The sequence below is a fragment of the Diabrotica virgifera genome, chromosome 1 (assembly GCF_917563875.1).
Source record: "Diabrotica virgifera virgifera chromosome 1, PGI_DIABVI_V3a".
In the NCBI taxonomy this organism is placed as follows: domain Eukaryota; kingdom Metazoa; phylum Arthropoda; class Insecta; order Coleoptera; family Chrysomelidae; genus Diabrotica; species Diabrotica virgifera.
Genome location: NC_065443.1, coordinates 55,221,625 through 55,235,741, shown reverse-complemented (window position 1 = coordinate 55,235,741; position 14,117 = coordinate 55,221,625). Strand labels below are relative to the sequence as shown.

Sequence of the window (14,117 nt, the reverse complement as noted above, 5' to 3'; positions counted from 1 at the left end):
AATATGGTTCATTCCACCAACATACGACTGTTTTGGATTATCGCGACAACGAATATTTCAGTGTGCAAGATAAGATAAGAAGTACGAAAGTAAATGGCTCTAATAATTATTCCAATAAACAGTAATGTCATTTGCAATTTATTTTCGTTCTTCATATTTTGCACAATAAAATATTCCTTGTCGAAATAATTCAACACAGTCGTATATTCGTGGAATAGGGTATATGCATATTGCATATTTTGCATATTTTGCATAAAATATGCAAAGATGTAAAATTTTTGCATATTTTTATAAAAGTGTGCCTAAAGTACATATAATTTGAAATGTTGGTTGTAATTATGTATATTCTTGTAACAAATAGCTTGGAAATCCTAATATTTTGTTTTATAATTTCTTGGTATTCAAATTTTTGGTATCGAAAGTAGTAACTAATAAAAGATAACGGCTTGTAGTTTTGTACTTGAATGTAAGGGTTCCAAAATCTGCAAGTTCATACCTATCCCTAGGTAAAAAATTTTTATTTTAACGGCCAATTTCACTTTTGTTTTTGAAGTCGAAAAATTGAAGCACTGAACACATGTCTTTGTAATTTTAACTAATTGTACTTTGAAAATGCCGAAAATAAACTGTGATAAAATTTGAAAATGCTTCAACTAAGAGGTATTTATGGACATGGATAAAGTTTATTGCTTATTTTATTTTAAATATTTACACGGTGTTACAAACAAACATTTTAAAAGTTAAGAATATTTTAATAAGTGCGAACACAAGGCCGGTTCGCAAGAAATCGATGTATTTTTTCGTTTTTCAAGCAGTTTTTAAATTTCTTGAGATGAGAAATCTTCAAAATGCAAATCATTCAATAGTCTACTGAAAGGTCGCTATTACTTTTTTCTTGAACAGTAGCATTAGTTGGCCTTTATTTTACTAAACACAAGAACATATATATTGCACTTAATTAATTAAGTGCTTTTAATTTAGGTTCATAGTATTTTTTCTTTAAATATAAAAAGAAAAGGTTGAGGTCTCCTGTAAATATTTGGGGGTTCTTCCTTCTTGCGCAGTCATTTCTTGACATTTTCAAGATTACTGCACGAATTTTTATTGGATATTTTTAACTTAAATATGTATTATAATTGCTATGCAAAGAAAATTTAAAATATTTTGATAATTTTGAGATTCCTACATCGATTTTTATTTAACATTTAAAAAAAATCGCTGCCAAATGAAAATGAGAGACATCTTACATTTCAAATCGTTCAGAGAGGACCGTAAGCGCCCTTAGGTAGGTTTCACCCTTATTAGGGATCGTCGGAGGGGTACATATGGTTCCCTCTGTAAGGTATGTACCCCTACAAAACCGCATTTAATAATTTGTTGTTACAACAATTCGAAATAATATCCTTTATTTGTTAAAATACTTAAACTTAAATATTTAATTACCTAAACTTAGTTTGTAAAATACATAGGTAATGTTAATTCATATTTTATTACATGCATATTTTCTAGATAAACATGCATGTTTTTGGATAAAATAGTGCATATTTATGCGCATATTTCATACCTTTTTATTTGCATATTTGCCTAAGTCTAGTCATCAATTATTGTATATGTAACTCCCATCATTTCTAGTATTTTCTCATTTGATATCCGATCTTTTCTTGATTTGCCTCCTGCTCTTCTTCAGAAGTCCATTTCTGTTACTATATAGTAACATTTTCTTTGTTCTTTGTTTCAGTAGCCAAACTTCACTGCCATATGTGATTATACTTTTAAGTGTGGTATTGCAGATGAGCTGTTTGTTTGCTTTAGATATTGTTTGGTCCCACAAAATGCCGTTCATCATGGAGATGGCTTTTCTACCCTGCATGTTTCTGTCTTTTATAGCAGGATCGAGTGTTCCATATTGATTTTTCTTCTTTATAACATGACAGAGTTGTCACATAACGTCGCAAATTGGTGTAAGTATATTGAGGTCGTCAAATAAGCAGACCAAATTGCCTATGATATTCGCACAACATTCGTTTTGAGTAAATTTCTAATGGGAATAAAGCACGTTTAACAATAAAATAAACAATTTGTTAATCAACGTAAACGTGGTGTTCAAAATGAACTGCAGTAATAATCTGAAATCTTACGTTCATATGAAATTTGTTACTCTTTTTCACACTTGGAATAATACCAATAATTATGATTACTCTATTAGGTACACATAATACACATTATATCTGAACCTCACAATCTTTGCATGTTGATGGTTCCTTGCATAAATTCAAACTGATTTTTGGATATTTCGATTTCCTTAATTAGGGTAGGGGAGCAAAGTGTTGGATTTTTGCAACACCAAGGAAATAATTTTACACTGGTTTTACACTTCTGAAGCTAGGAATAACTAAAGACACTTTTCACAACTAATATTTTATTACAATAACACAAACTTTTGGTATTAAAGTAATTTTTGTGTGGGATCGGACACACGCCCTACTTTCCCGTTTTTTTATTATCTTATTATTCTATATAACAACACCTTGGCAACGAACTTTTTTTTTGAATATTGCGCCTTTGTGTACACTTTGAATTATAGAACATAAAAACATAGAAACATCTTTGTGAAGTGTACACAAGGCGCAAACCACTAAATAAAATATTGAAACAAAATATAGTTTTACTAAATATTAATGTTGGGAATTTATTTCTCCAACATGCTGGGGGGCCTTGGTTTTGATACCAAAACAATATATTCCACCCCTTTTTTTTACACATTTTTTAAAGAATTTATTGCTTATATAAGTATAAAACTTTTACAAAGTTTTAAATTTAAATAGAAATAGTTATAAAGTTAAATTTTATTTATTATTATAAATTAAAAAAAAAAAAAATAATTTAAATTTGTTCATCGTTAATTGGAAGAACAGCAATTTTTGTGACAGAACGTAAGTATGTTCCCTTTTTAGTTTTTACTTCCACCACTCTTACCTTTCCGTCTTTACCAGGAATAACTTTATTAATCCTTGCTATAGGCCACCCAAAAGAAGAAACATTGTCCTCCTTTACAAGCACAAGCATGCCTTCTTGTAAATTTGGCAACGATTTTCTCCATTTAGGTCTGTTTTGAAGTTGTGTTAGATAATCTTGGTACCACCTTTGCCAAAAATGCTGCTGCATTTGAACACACAACCTCCAAAATTTTAATCTATTTTCAGGAATCTCAGTTAAATTAGTTTCAGGGAAAGTTGTCAAAGGAGCACCTATTAGAAAATGACCTGGGGTCAAATATTCTAAGTCAGAGGAATCATTATTAATTGCCATAAGAGGCCTTGAATTTAATATTCCTTCAACTTGAGTAATCAAAGTATTAAACTCCTCATATGTTAAAATATTATTTCCCATCACCCTTTTTATATGATATTTAGCACTCTTCACCCCGGCCTCCCATAGACCCCCAAATACTGGAGAATAACTTGGGATGAAGCAAAATTCAATTTTATCATCAAGGCAAAAGTTGTTTAACTTAATGTTGTCGTTTAGAAGTTTTTGAAGTTGATTATTTGCTCCCTTGAATGTGGCACCATTGTCACAAAAGATCTTGGATGGTTTACCCCTTCTAGAAATGAATCTTTTTAATGAAGCTAAAAAAGTATCTGTTGTTAGATCAGAGAGTAACTCCATATGAATTGCCTTCACAGAAAAGCAAACAAACAATGCTATATATGCCTTTGTCGTTATAGACTTTCTAATCCGTGACTGTTTAATTTGGAAGGGACCACAGAAGTCTATACCAACATTCTGAAAGACCCTCGATGAACGTACCCTTTGTTCAGGAAGAGATCCCATTAACTGTTCACTGCACTTGGCCTTACATTTAAAACAGGTTACGCATTTGTGCAAAATCCTTAAAATAACAAAAATGTTGACGATTATTTACAAACCAAAACACAAACAGTCAATTTATTTAATTTTGTATTCACTGTCAATGTCAGTTTTCTGTCACTTCATATATGATCGATTTCATAAAACATCGATTATTTCTCTCGATCGCTTGATAACCATTCGACGTCGGTCGTTCGCCCTCTTTTACATAGATGGCGCTATTGTATGAGCTTGACGTTTTACAAAATTAATTTTTTAATGATTTTTCTTTTTTGTAATTTCTTTTCTAATAATTTCTTTTTTGTTCAATAATTTCTTCTTTTTTTTTATTAGGTGTGTTTCTTACCTTCTGGAAATTGAGTAATTCCTAGCTTCTTTTTATATCCGGCTCGAAGGACCAAACTTGATGTTGGATTTTTGCAACACCAAGGAAATAATTTTACACTGGTTTTACACTTCTGAAGCAAGGAATAACTAAAGACACTTTTCACAACTAATATTTTATTACAATAACACAAACTTTTGGTATTAAAGTAATTTTTGTGTGGGATCGGACACACGCCCTACTTTCCCGTTTTTTTATTATCTTATTATTCTATATAACAACACCTTGGCAACGAACTTTTTTTTTGAATATTGCGCCTTTGTGTACACTTTGAATTATAGAACATAAAAACATAGAAACATCTTTGTGAAGTGTACACAAGGCGCAAACCACTAAATAAAATATTGAAACAAAATATAGTTTTACTAAATATTAATGTTGGGAATTTATTTCTCCAACACAAAGTATGCTAAATGTGCAGTCACTCGAGCGTTATGGGGACCTATTGGGTTGTGAAGAGTAGGTCCTAAAAGCTAAAACAGTTAAGTAAAGTTTTCTATTTTAGTGGGCGCTTGCCATTTTTTAATTTAATTTTCCATTTCCAACAATTGTTTTTTCCGATTATAACGCCATCTATGCAAAATTCGAAAAAATGTTTCGAATAAAAGTTACTTATTTTTTTGTAAGGAGTCCAAATCTGCAAAAAAATATGGGCTCCTATTTAAGATTTTAAAGTAACCCCCCACCCTACTCCCGTGGGGAATCGTGTTTGGTGCCATTCGATAGATTTTTCAAAAATATTAAATAAGTGTATTTAACAGTTTTTCGATCTGATGTTCATTTCGCGAAATATCGCGAGATTCGTATTTAAAATATTAAATTTATCCCCAACCCCTCTCTGTGGGAAGTTGTGTTTGGTATCATTCGATAGATTTTTAATAAATATTGTGTATATATTTTTTAGTTTTTTGATCTGTCATTCATTTCGCGAAATATTCGCTTATATCTTGTGAAATTTTGGGACTCACCCATTTCCTTACGCCCGGCTCAAATCGTCAGATTTTTGAAAAATACACTCTTTTGCGTGGACTTAACTTACCTTATCTTAATCTGACAATTTAGAGTTTTTTAAGGATACATTTTTTTTTCGGGCCCCCCTTAACGAACTCCCCTGTGTTAAGAGCCAATATATGGTATGGTACATCTGCAGGGTATCAGGTTTCTCCCCATATAATTTGACGCGCTCGAGTAACTGCAAAAATCCCCGCTTGGGCTCCCTACCATTATGTATATAGGGATTTTCATCGCTTCTCATTCGTTTCGGGCTTCTTCTTCTTCTTCTTAGCCTTCTATCGTCCACGTTTGGACATAGGCCTCTCCCAACTCCTTCCATCGGTCTCTATCCTGAGCAACATATTTCCAATTCGTTTCGGGCATGTGTAATAATATATTGTATAGTTTCATATTTCAAACGAGCGCGTGACTTCGACTGACATCGGCTGTAAACGCTTGTGATCAGGACCCTAAATTGATGTCTCGAGATGCAAGCATAGAGGTTATAAACATAGAGGTATATATTAACATAGAGGGAGCCTACCTTCCGCGCTTCCTGACGACAAGATCTCATTGACTGGTTTGCTGCATCTCTTTCTAACACATTGTATCGAAAATCTATGATGACATTCAGTGTGAATATAGGCACGGAAGAGGAGGACAACTATAGCAGCTTTACTGTGCGTAAGAGTGAAACAGCACTAATCCAAATAAAAAAGATGGTGTCGTCACTTCGCTCTGAAAGACACTCTCTCTATGCTAATATATAACTCTATGGTTATAAAGGGCTTTTCATCGATTGTCATTTGTTTCGAGCTTCTGTCATGTGTCACATAATATTAATATATCTACGACATACGTCTTTGGTTTGTAGTATTGTATATACCAGTAACGTATGTCGTAGATATATTAATATTATGTGACACATGACAGAAGCTCGAAACAAATAAATGACTGTGAATGAAAAGTACTATTAACATAGAGTGAGCCTACCTTCCGCGCTTCCTGACAAGATCTCATGGACTGGTTTGCGGCATCTCTTTCTAACACATTGTATCGACAAACTAAGATTACATTAAGTGTGGGTATAGGCACGGAAGGGGAGGACTACTCTCGCAGCTTTACTATGCGTAAGAGTGAAACAGCACTAAGCCAAATAAAAAAGATGGTGTCGTCACTTCGCTCTGAATGACACTCTCTCTATGATAATATATAACTCTATGGATGCAAGTCTTTGTTTTGGGCTGACACAAACAAACGTCAATGTCAAAGTCGAAATGTCAAATAAATAAATTTGTTAAATGGCAGCTTACAAACATTTTTTACAGGGCTTTTCATCGACTGTCATTTGTTTCGACCTTCTGTCAGATGTATAATCTGTGTATAATATTACTATATGCTTCTTTTCATGAGCATTTTTCAGTGCGTCACAAATGATAGAAAAAAAAGGTAAGTCCGTGATAATATACATTTTAGTGACATGACATTTTAGTTAAATCTCACAGTTGTCAAATTTTATTTGCAATTTGGAAATCAATTGTGTTTATTGCATTTATAAAATGGTATTTCCTTTGATTTGTATAGTTTTTTAAATTGTTCAGATTATATTCGTAGATGTATTATATAATTCGCAAATTATTTTATTTTCGATTATGGCGCCATCTATTGACAACTAGAATAAATGTTATAAATGTCACCGACGAAATGTCATCACCGACGTGCGTTTTTTTCTGTCACTTACAATTTAATGCGTTAGAAAGAAATTGAAAAACTGTGACGCACTGAAAGATCCTCATGAGAAAAAGCATACACAGATTATAAATATGACATATGACAAAAGCTCGAAACAAATTACTGTGAATGAAAAGCCCTATTCGAGCTGACTACCCAATGATAACATTATTATTAATGTAAGTATAGAGAGCATTTCATTAGGAAACGGTAACACTTGAATGGTAAATAGAGGTCATTGATGCGGCTATAAATATACTACACTTATGGCCTCACCGATTTTTATAACCGTGTTTTATCGATTTTGTTCATTTCTTTCTGGGTCCATAACTTTAGAACCACCTTGTATATTTTTTTTGAGATATGGTACACATATTACGTCTCATTTAGAACCCAAACACACTAACTACTAATAACAAAAATAATCCAGGTCCGGCCTAAAATTTTTTTATAAATTCACTTTGACCTTGAAACAGCACCTTGTATATTTAAATTTTCAAAATCTGTTTGCATATTTGAAAAGAGCACAAAACACTTAGTGTAATGGGTGACTTCAATTTTTTGGCCAGACAATTTAATGACTTTAATTTTGAAGTTATATTGAAATTTTTAAGAACTCTGAAATTAAAAAGTTTTTAAGAACTTTTAATACTAAATTATTAGGTACAGTTAATGAATATAGTTATTTTCCTAACAAGTGCAGAAAGTCATACTTTTCCGCACGCGACTGCAGTTTGCCGAACGACGCGAAGCGGGAGTTCGGCAAGCAGTCGAGTGCGGAAAAGAGACTTTCTGCAAGCGTTAGAAACAATATTTTTTCTACGAGTCTTTAAAAAATGACCAAATCTTAGTCAATTAATTTAATTAATATGAAAATGCATACAAAAATAAATTCTTTGACAAGGTTGTCAAAACCAAAGTTTCAGCATAATTGGTTAGCATGACGACGATCTTGGTTTCCATGACGACGATTCAAAACCACTGTTATTGTCTACTGATTTGACTTTCGAATATGATGTCAAAATGATTTTATTTCATCGAATTCTCGCGTTAATTTCATTAAAACATGAACACAATAAGATATATTTGAAATAAATTAGTAAATAATATCTAAATATTAGTTTATTGCATGTATTTTATAATTACTTTAAGGCCATATTAACATATCTAAATTAACACGCGTTCGGAAAAGTAAAACGCGTGCGGAAAAGTAAAACGCGTGCGGAAAAGTAACACGCGTGCGGAAAAGTAAAACTTTCTAAACTAAAATGCGTGCGCTAAAGTAGACAATTGTGCACGCTCGTAGAAAAAATACTTATTTTAAAAATAATTAATAATTATTTACTAGGCCCTACAGTCCGTCCAATATACTTACCGTTGTAGGTCATCCGCGTCATAGCCCGTGACGTCACATGATACCAACATGAAATATTTAGGCGGTAGGTCTGTTCCTTTTTAGAATCATTTTTTCATGGCATAAAGCAGTTTGGTTGTTTTAAAACAATCAAAATGCAGCAGTAATTAGCATCCTCTTATCTTGTTTTTTTTTTAGTTGCTAGGATTCCTACTTTAATGATACCATTTCTCTCGGTCTATTATTTTCTGTTTTTTATTTAATTATTTATTTTAAAATCTAGTTATACAGGGTGTCCCAAAAAGATTGGTCATAAATTATACCACGGATTCTGGGGTCAAAAATAGGTTGATTAAAACTAACTTACCTATATACAATTAATAGTGCACACAAAAAAGTTACAACCCTTTGAAGTTACAAAATGAAAATTGATTTTTTTTTATATATCGAAAATTATTACAGATTTTTTATTACAGATTTTAAAAAATAACAACAGTGAAATTTATACACCCCATAAAAATTTTATGGGGTTTTGTTCCCTTAAACCCCCCTCCCCCCCCCCTCCCCACCGCTGCCAAACTTTTGTGTACGTTAGAATTGAATTATTGTTGTGGAAACTTTTTGCCTCTTAGTATTTTTTTGATAAGCCAGTTTTTATCGAGATGCGTCTTCTTTTTTTAATATGTTTACGTACAAATTTTATGGAGGTTTCTTTCCTTTAAACCCCCCAAATGCTTGTGTACGTTCCAATTAAACTATTATTGTGGTACCATTAGTTAAACACAGTGTTTTTAAAACTTTTCTGCCTCTTAATATTTTTTCGATAAGGGACCTTTTATCGAGATATGGCTTCTTGTATAATATAGTTCAAAATATACCTACATGTAAATGTAAAAGATGTAAATTATAAATAAATTTTCATAATACCAGGTCTCTATATAATAATCGTACTTAGCCATATACAAATATGTGCTAGATTTGTCAAATGTTCAAAATATCTCGATAAAAACTGGCTTTTCGTGAAAGTATAGAGAGGCAAAAAAGTTTTAAAAATACTGTGTTTAACTAATGGTAGCACAATAATAATTTAATTGGAACGTACACAAAAGTTTGGGGGGGGGGGGGGTTAAAGGAACAAAACTCCCATAAAATTTTTATGCGCGCACAAATTTCACTATAATTTTTTTAAGATGTTCTTGCCAAAGAAATGCTACTTGTCCATTTTCAATGAAAAATCTCTAATAGTTTTCGATATATTGGAATTTTCATTTTTTAACTTCAACGGGCTGTAACTTTTTTTATGTGCACATTTGTACTACAAGTTAGGTTAAATCAACCTATTTTTGACTCCAGAATCTGTGGTATAATTTATGACCAATCTTTTCGGGACACCCTGTATATTTTATGTATGTAAAGGTTCTTAATTATTATTAATCTGATTCAAGTGCTTTTGCGTAATCTTTTTTTTTTATCTTTAAAGAGAGAGGGTCTGCAATCTTCAAAAGACATCTCAGTCCAAAACGTCGCCTGACTGACCTTAGTGCAGGATTCATTCGTCGTAGCCCCAGCGATAGTTCCCGAGGTACTTTAAAAACACTCTCGTCGTCGAGGCTACGCCGGGCCGAATGCCTACCTGCTAAACCAGACCCTCCACTGTCATCCAGCGCTCCGAAAGCGGAATGGCCGCTGCAAGGTCGACATCGCTTCCGGAGCACTTTACCTTCATTTATCCACAGACTGTAAGCAAGGATGCCCTTCCTTTTCCCCGTTTCCCCTATTTTTCGGCCCCAAAATTGGGTTTTTGTTTGGGCTTTTGCGTTTGGGCTTTGGGTTTTGGGTTTTGGGTTTGGGCTTTTGCGTAATCTAGAATTCATATATTACCCGTACTAGTTTCTGCTATCATGAGCGTTTCTTAAAAGATCTATCTGTTTGTACAATATAAATTACTTAGAAAATTAAGGTGACTATTTGTTTTAAGAATATTTGGCAAGTACAGATAAAGGTGTATCAAATTTTACTGTAATCGAATGTGAGCATTTTCCTACTATAATCCTCTATAAAGCGAAAGAAAACTTTGAATACGCGGTGGAACAACGAAACAGTCATTCGTCTATGGTGGGTTTTTTTATGAATCTTTATGCAAAAATAATAATTCTTGGAACCTTGTACTAGGTACTCAATCCTCACAAATTTTTAAATAAAACGGGGGGTCAAATATCCCACCATCTTGATTATTTTTTTGTATAGGTATCTGTACCTAGACGTCTTAATGTTGCTAGAAGCTGTTTCAACTACCTACGCTTACAATGATATAACTTTCTTTAAGCGATTTTCCGTACTTCTTGTAAAAGCAAAACCCACTTTGGATATGTTTTTATGTTTCAAAAGAAGATTCATAAAAACCGGATTTATTAGACAATAAAAAATTAATATTTATTAAAAAAATTCCTGTAATTACATGTATGTTGAAACTTCTAATTTGAATATTGAACATTATTGCTTTCAAATAAATTAATATTTTAATATTATTCTTAACAATATCTGAATATGTGCTAATATTATCTGCAAATACAAATTGTTAATATTAAGTCGATAATTACATAGATAAAAAATTTACAACCTATTCAGTTTTAAAAGTATTTCTAATACCAAGGTTGTTGAAAATTTTATCGGTAATGCCCGTTGATTTATTATAATGATGATTTCGTGAGAAAACATTTTTATTATCTTTCCTAATAAAGATATCACAGAGTATGATTCTGTGACGTTCCTTGTCAAATTACCTATTTCTGATAACTACTAGTCTGGGCAGATTATCCGAGAATAGGCCATTTTTGGGACAAGTTATTTATCTAATCTTATGATTGTATATATTAATACTATAGGTATGCAAAGTCCGCAGATAGTGTGCTACTGTTTTTATAAACAAAATGGCGCCAGAAAATCGTGATTTTTCAATTTTTGCTCTATAAACTCAAAAGATTTTAACTTAACACCAAAAACACCCAAATAAAAATTCACCGTAATTAAATTTTGCATAGAGACGTGTTTTTTTCGATTTATGTCGATGAAAATTTTCCCCGGAAAATGCGAGTTTTTCCAACAAAATCTTTAATTTTCAAGTAAAATTTTAGGTAAGTAATTGTTTATCAATAATTAAATAACTTTTCAATATAAAAGCTCTTTTCGTGTAGATTATAATTCCAGAAGCCTATGGAAATTGAATGAACAGTTTAGCAACAATTGAATTGTTAATTAAAACTTTACGATCACTATAATAACCACAATAAGTATGATACATAAGAATAACTGTGATTTTTTTATAAAAAGACACTGTACCTATCTAATGTACTTTACAGAATTTTAAGCAGCCTCAGGAATATTTTAAAATTTTAAATAATTTTTTGGCTTATAAACAAATAGAATATCTCGGGAAATATATATATACACCGTTTTTAGGCGTCAATGCTCTTCCGGTAGGGATCTATGGAGGAGTGTCACCGAGCCGCAAGCCCTTATCCCTTGCCGTACCGCTCCTCCATAGGCCGATCAGACACCAGCTTATTCCAGACCAAGTCGTAGATTCCTTTTAGAATTTTAGACTACGACGTCAGCCATTTTATTTTTCTATTCACCGGGCTGGGGCTCGAACCTCGATCGCCTCGACCGCATATATACTAGATTTGTCAATCGTTCGCCTCAGTCCGCTTGGCTAATCTGATCGGGAAATATTAAATTAAATTTTTGCACGATTGATCATTTTTGACTGTTTACCGTGAGAGATTTTACGTCAGTAGGTGACATTCACTAGCAACTCGACGGTAAGTAATCCAACTCGACGGTAAGTAGTCCAACTCGACGGTAAGTAATTCACTTACCGTCGAGTTAAAAAATATCTTAACCCACATATTACTGAAACTATTTTTTTTTATTTTTATCTTTACTTAAAGGAAATATAAGGAAAAGTGCCTTATTTAACTACAAAAAATACTAAAATAATAATTTTTGCATTAGCTGTCAAAATATGGCATGTTCTTTTAAAAGGACAGCAGTAAGAAGCAGTATAGAAAGTAAAACTTTATTAATACAAAAATAATTACAAAGTATGGAAATCCTTAAAACATTGTTTAGGGTATAATGGTATTTTACATTTTTCGCACAAAAACTGAAACTTTTTCTTACAAAGTCCGCAACGATATTGTTTTTCTTGATAAACAATTAAATGGTTCATACCATCATATCTTGAATGTAAGACTGTGTTGGGATTCCGTCTTGTTGGGCCGCGTTTGGCATCTTTTTTGTACCAACAACATATCAACACCTTTATTAGCCAAAAGCGTTGCTGATGTCCTACTGAACGAATGGCCAGTATAGTTCTCGGGATTAGGCAAATTTAAGAATTTGGCAATTTGAGAAGGCCAGCCCCCGATTGTCCCTTTCCCTATTACTTGAGCACAACATTTTCCTTTGGCGTATCTTAAGAGCAAATGATTTTATTTTACTTGTAATGGACGAAGTTTTATATAATTTTGGTAGGTATTTTGATAACGGATTTTGGATTTTTCGGGAATAATTGCGGAACACCCTTCTTCCCAAGCCCGTTCAATTTCTTCAAATTCACTTTCGCTCATATTTTAATTTATAATAATCAAAATTGTACTTAAAATTATTGACAACTAAAAAAAACTCAATTCTCCATTGTTGTTATGCACCCTAGTTACTACCTAACAACCAAAGTATCTATCTTGATAAAATGAATGAAACTATAGGCTATTGATTATATCCAAAATAAGATAGCTAAAAGGAACTACAACGTTAACGGGGTTTTATTATTTCATATGGTCAACGGACATCTATATATAAACAAACCGCGGAGTGCTACCATTTAAAGGGGTGCGTTTTTGAGAAATTGGTGAATTAGTCCCTGGGCACAGGTTACATTAGGGTGAGTTCTATGCAATTTTGGTACAAACATGTCTACATAAAAATTGTTCCTGTTTAAATTTCCTATCTAAATATCACTTTTTAAAGTCAATGATACTTTTTTTTACAAAAATATTTTCAAAAGAAAAAGCACAAAGAAACCCAAAAGAAAGAAATTTTGTTTTTTGTCCCATAACTTTTGTCCATGAGGATATAGGTATAGACATTGCTTTACAGAAAAAAACTTACATATTTTTTCTTTGAAATATTGTTTAGTAGAGGTAATTGGGATTTATAGTTTTCGAAATATGATTTTTCAAAGTTCTCCACTCACAGCAATTTTTGGGCAATTTTCCTTGATATTTCACAAATATTGTTCTGTAACTTTTTTCTACGTAATTTTAGGTATATACAATGGTACACGTAATAGGACTAGAAGTCAATTACCTTTAAAATGGTCTACCGTATAACGTCGTACGACTTTTTTTAAAGAGATTATGGTTTTTCAAGATTTTATACTTTTAACGATTTTTTTATAATATAATATAAAAATAAAATAATATTATTATATAATATATTATATATTAGATAATATTATATTATATATTATATATTATATATTATATATTATATATTATATATTATATATTATATATTATATATTATATATTATATATTATATATTATATATTATATATTATATATTATATATTATATAATACCTAATATAAAAAAAATATTATTTTTTATATTTTTTACGATTATTTTTGAAATTTCTCATTGTAACTTTTTTCTTGTACATGAATATACTATATATTGCTCAATAAAGAGGGCTTACTTTCTGTTCTTTAACATGGTGTA

The 14,117-nt window shown here is 31.8% G+C and overlaps 1 protein-coding gene across 1 annotated transcript in view; it reads left to right on the top strand.

Moving 5' to 3' along the window:
* Positions 1 to 14,117, top strand: part of LOC114328603 (ATP-binding cassette sub-family G member 4) — a 244,690-nt gene that overhangs the window by 84,109 nt on the left and 146,464 nt on the right. The gene's annotated exons all lie outside the window — the stretch shown is intronic.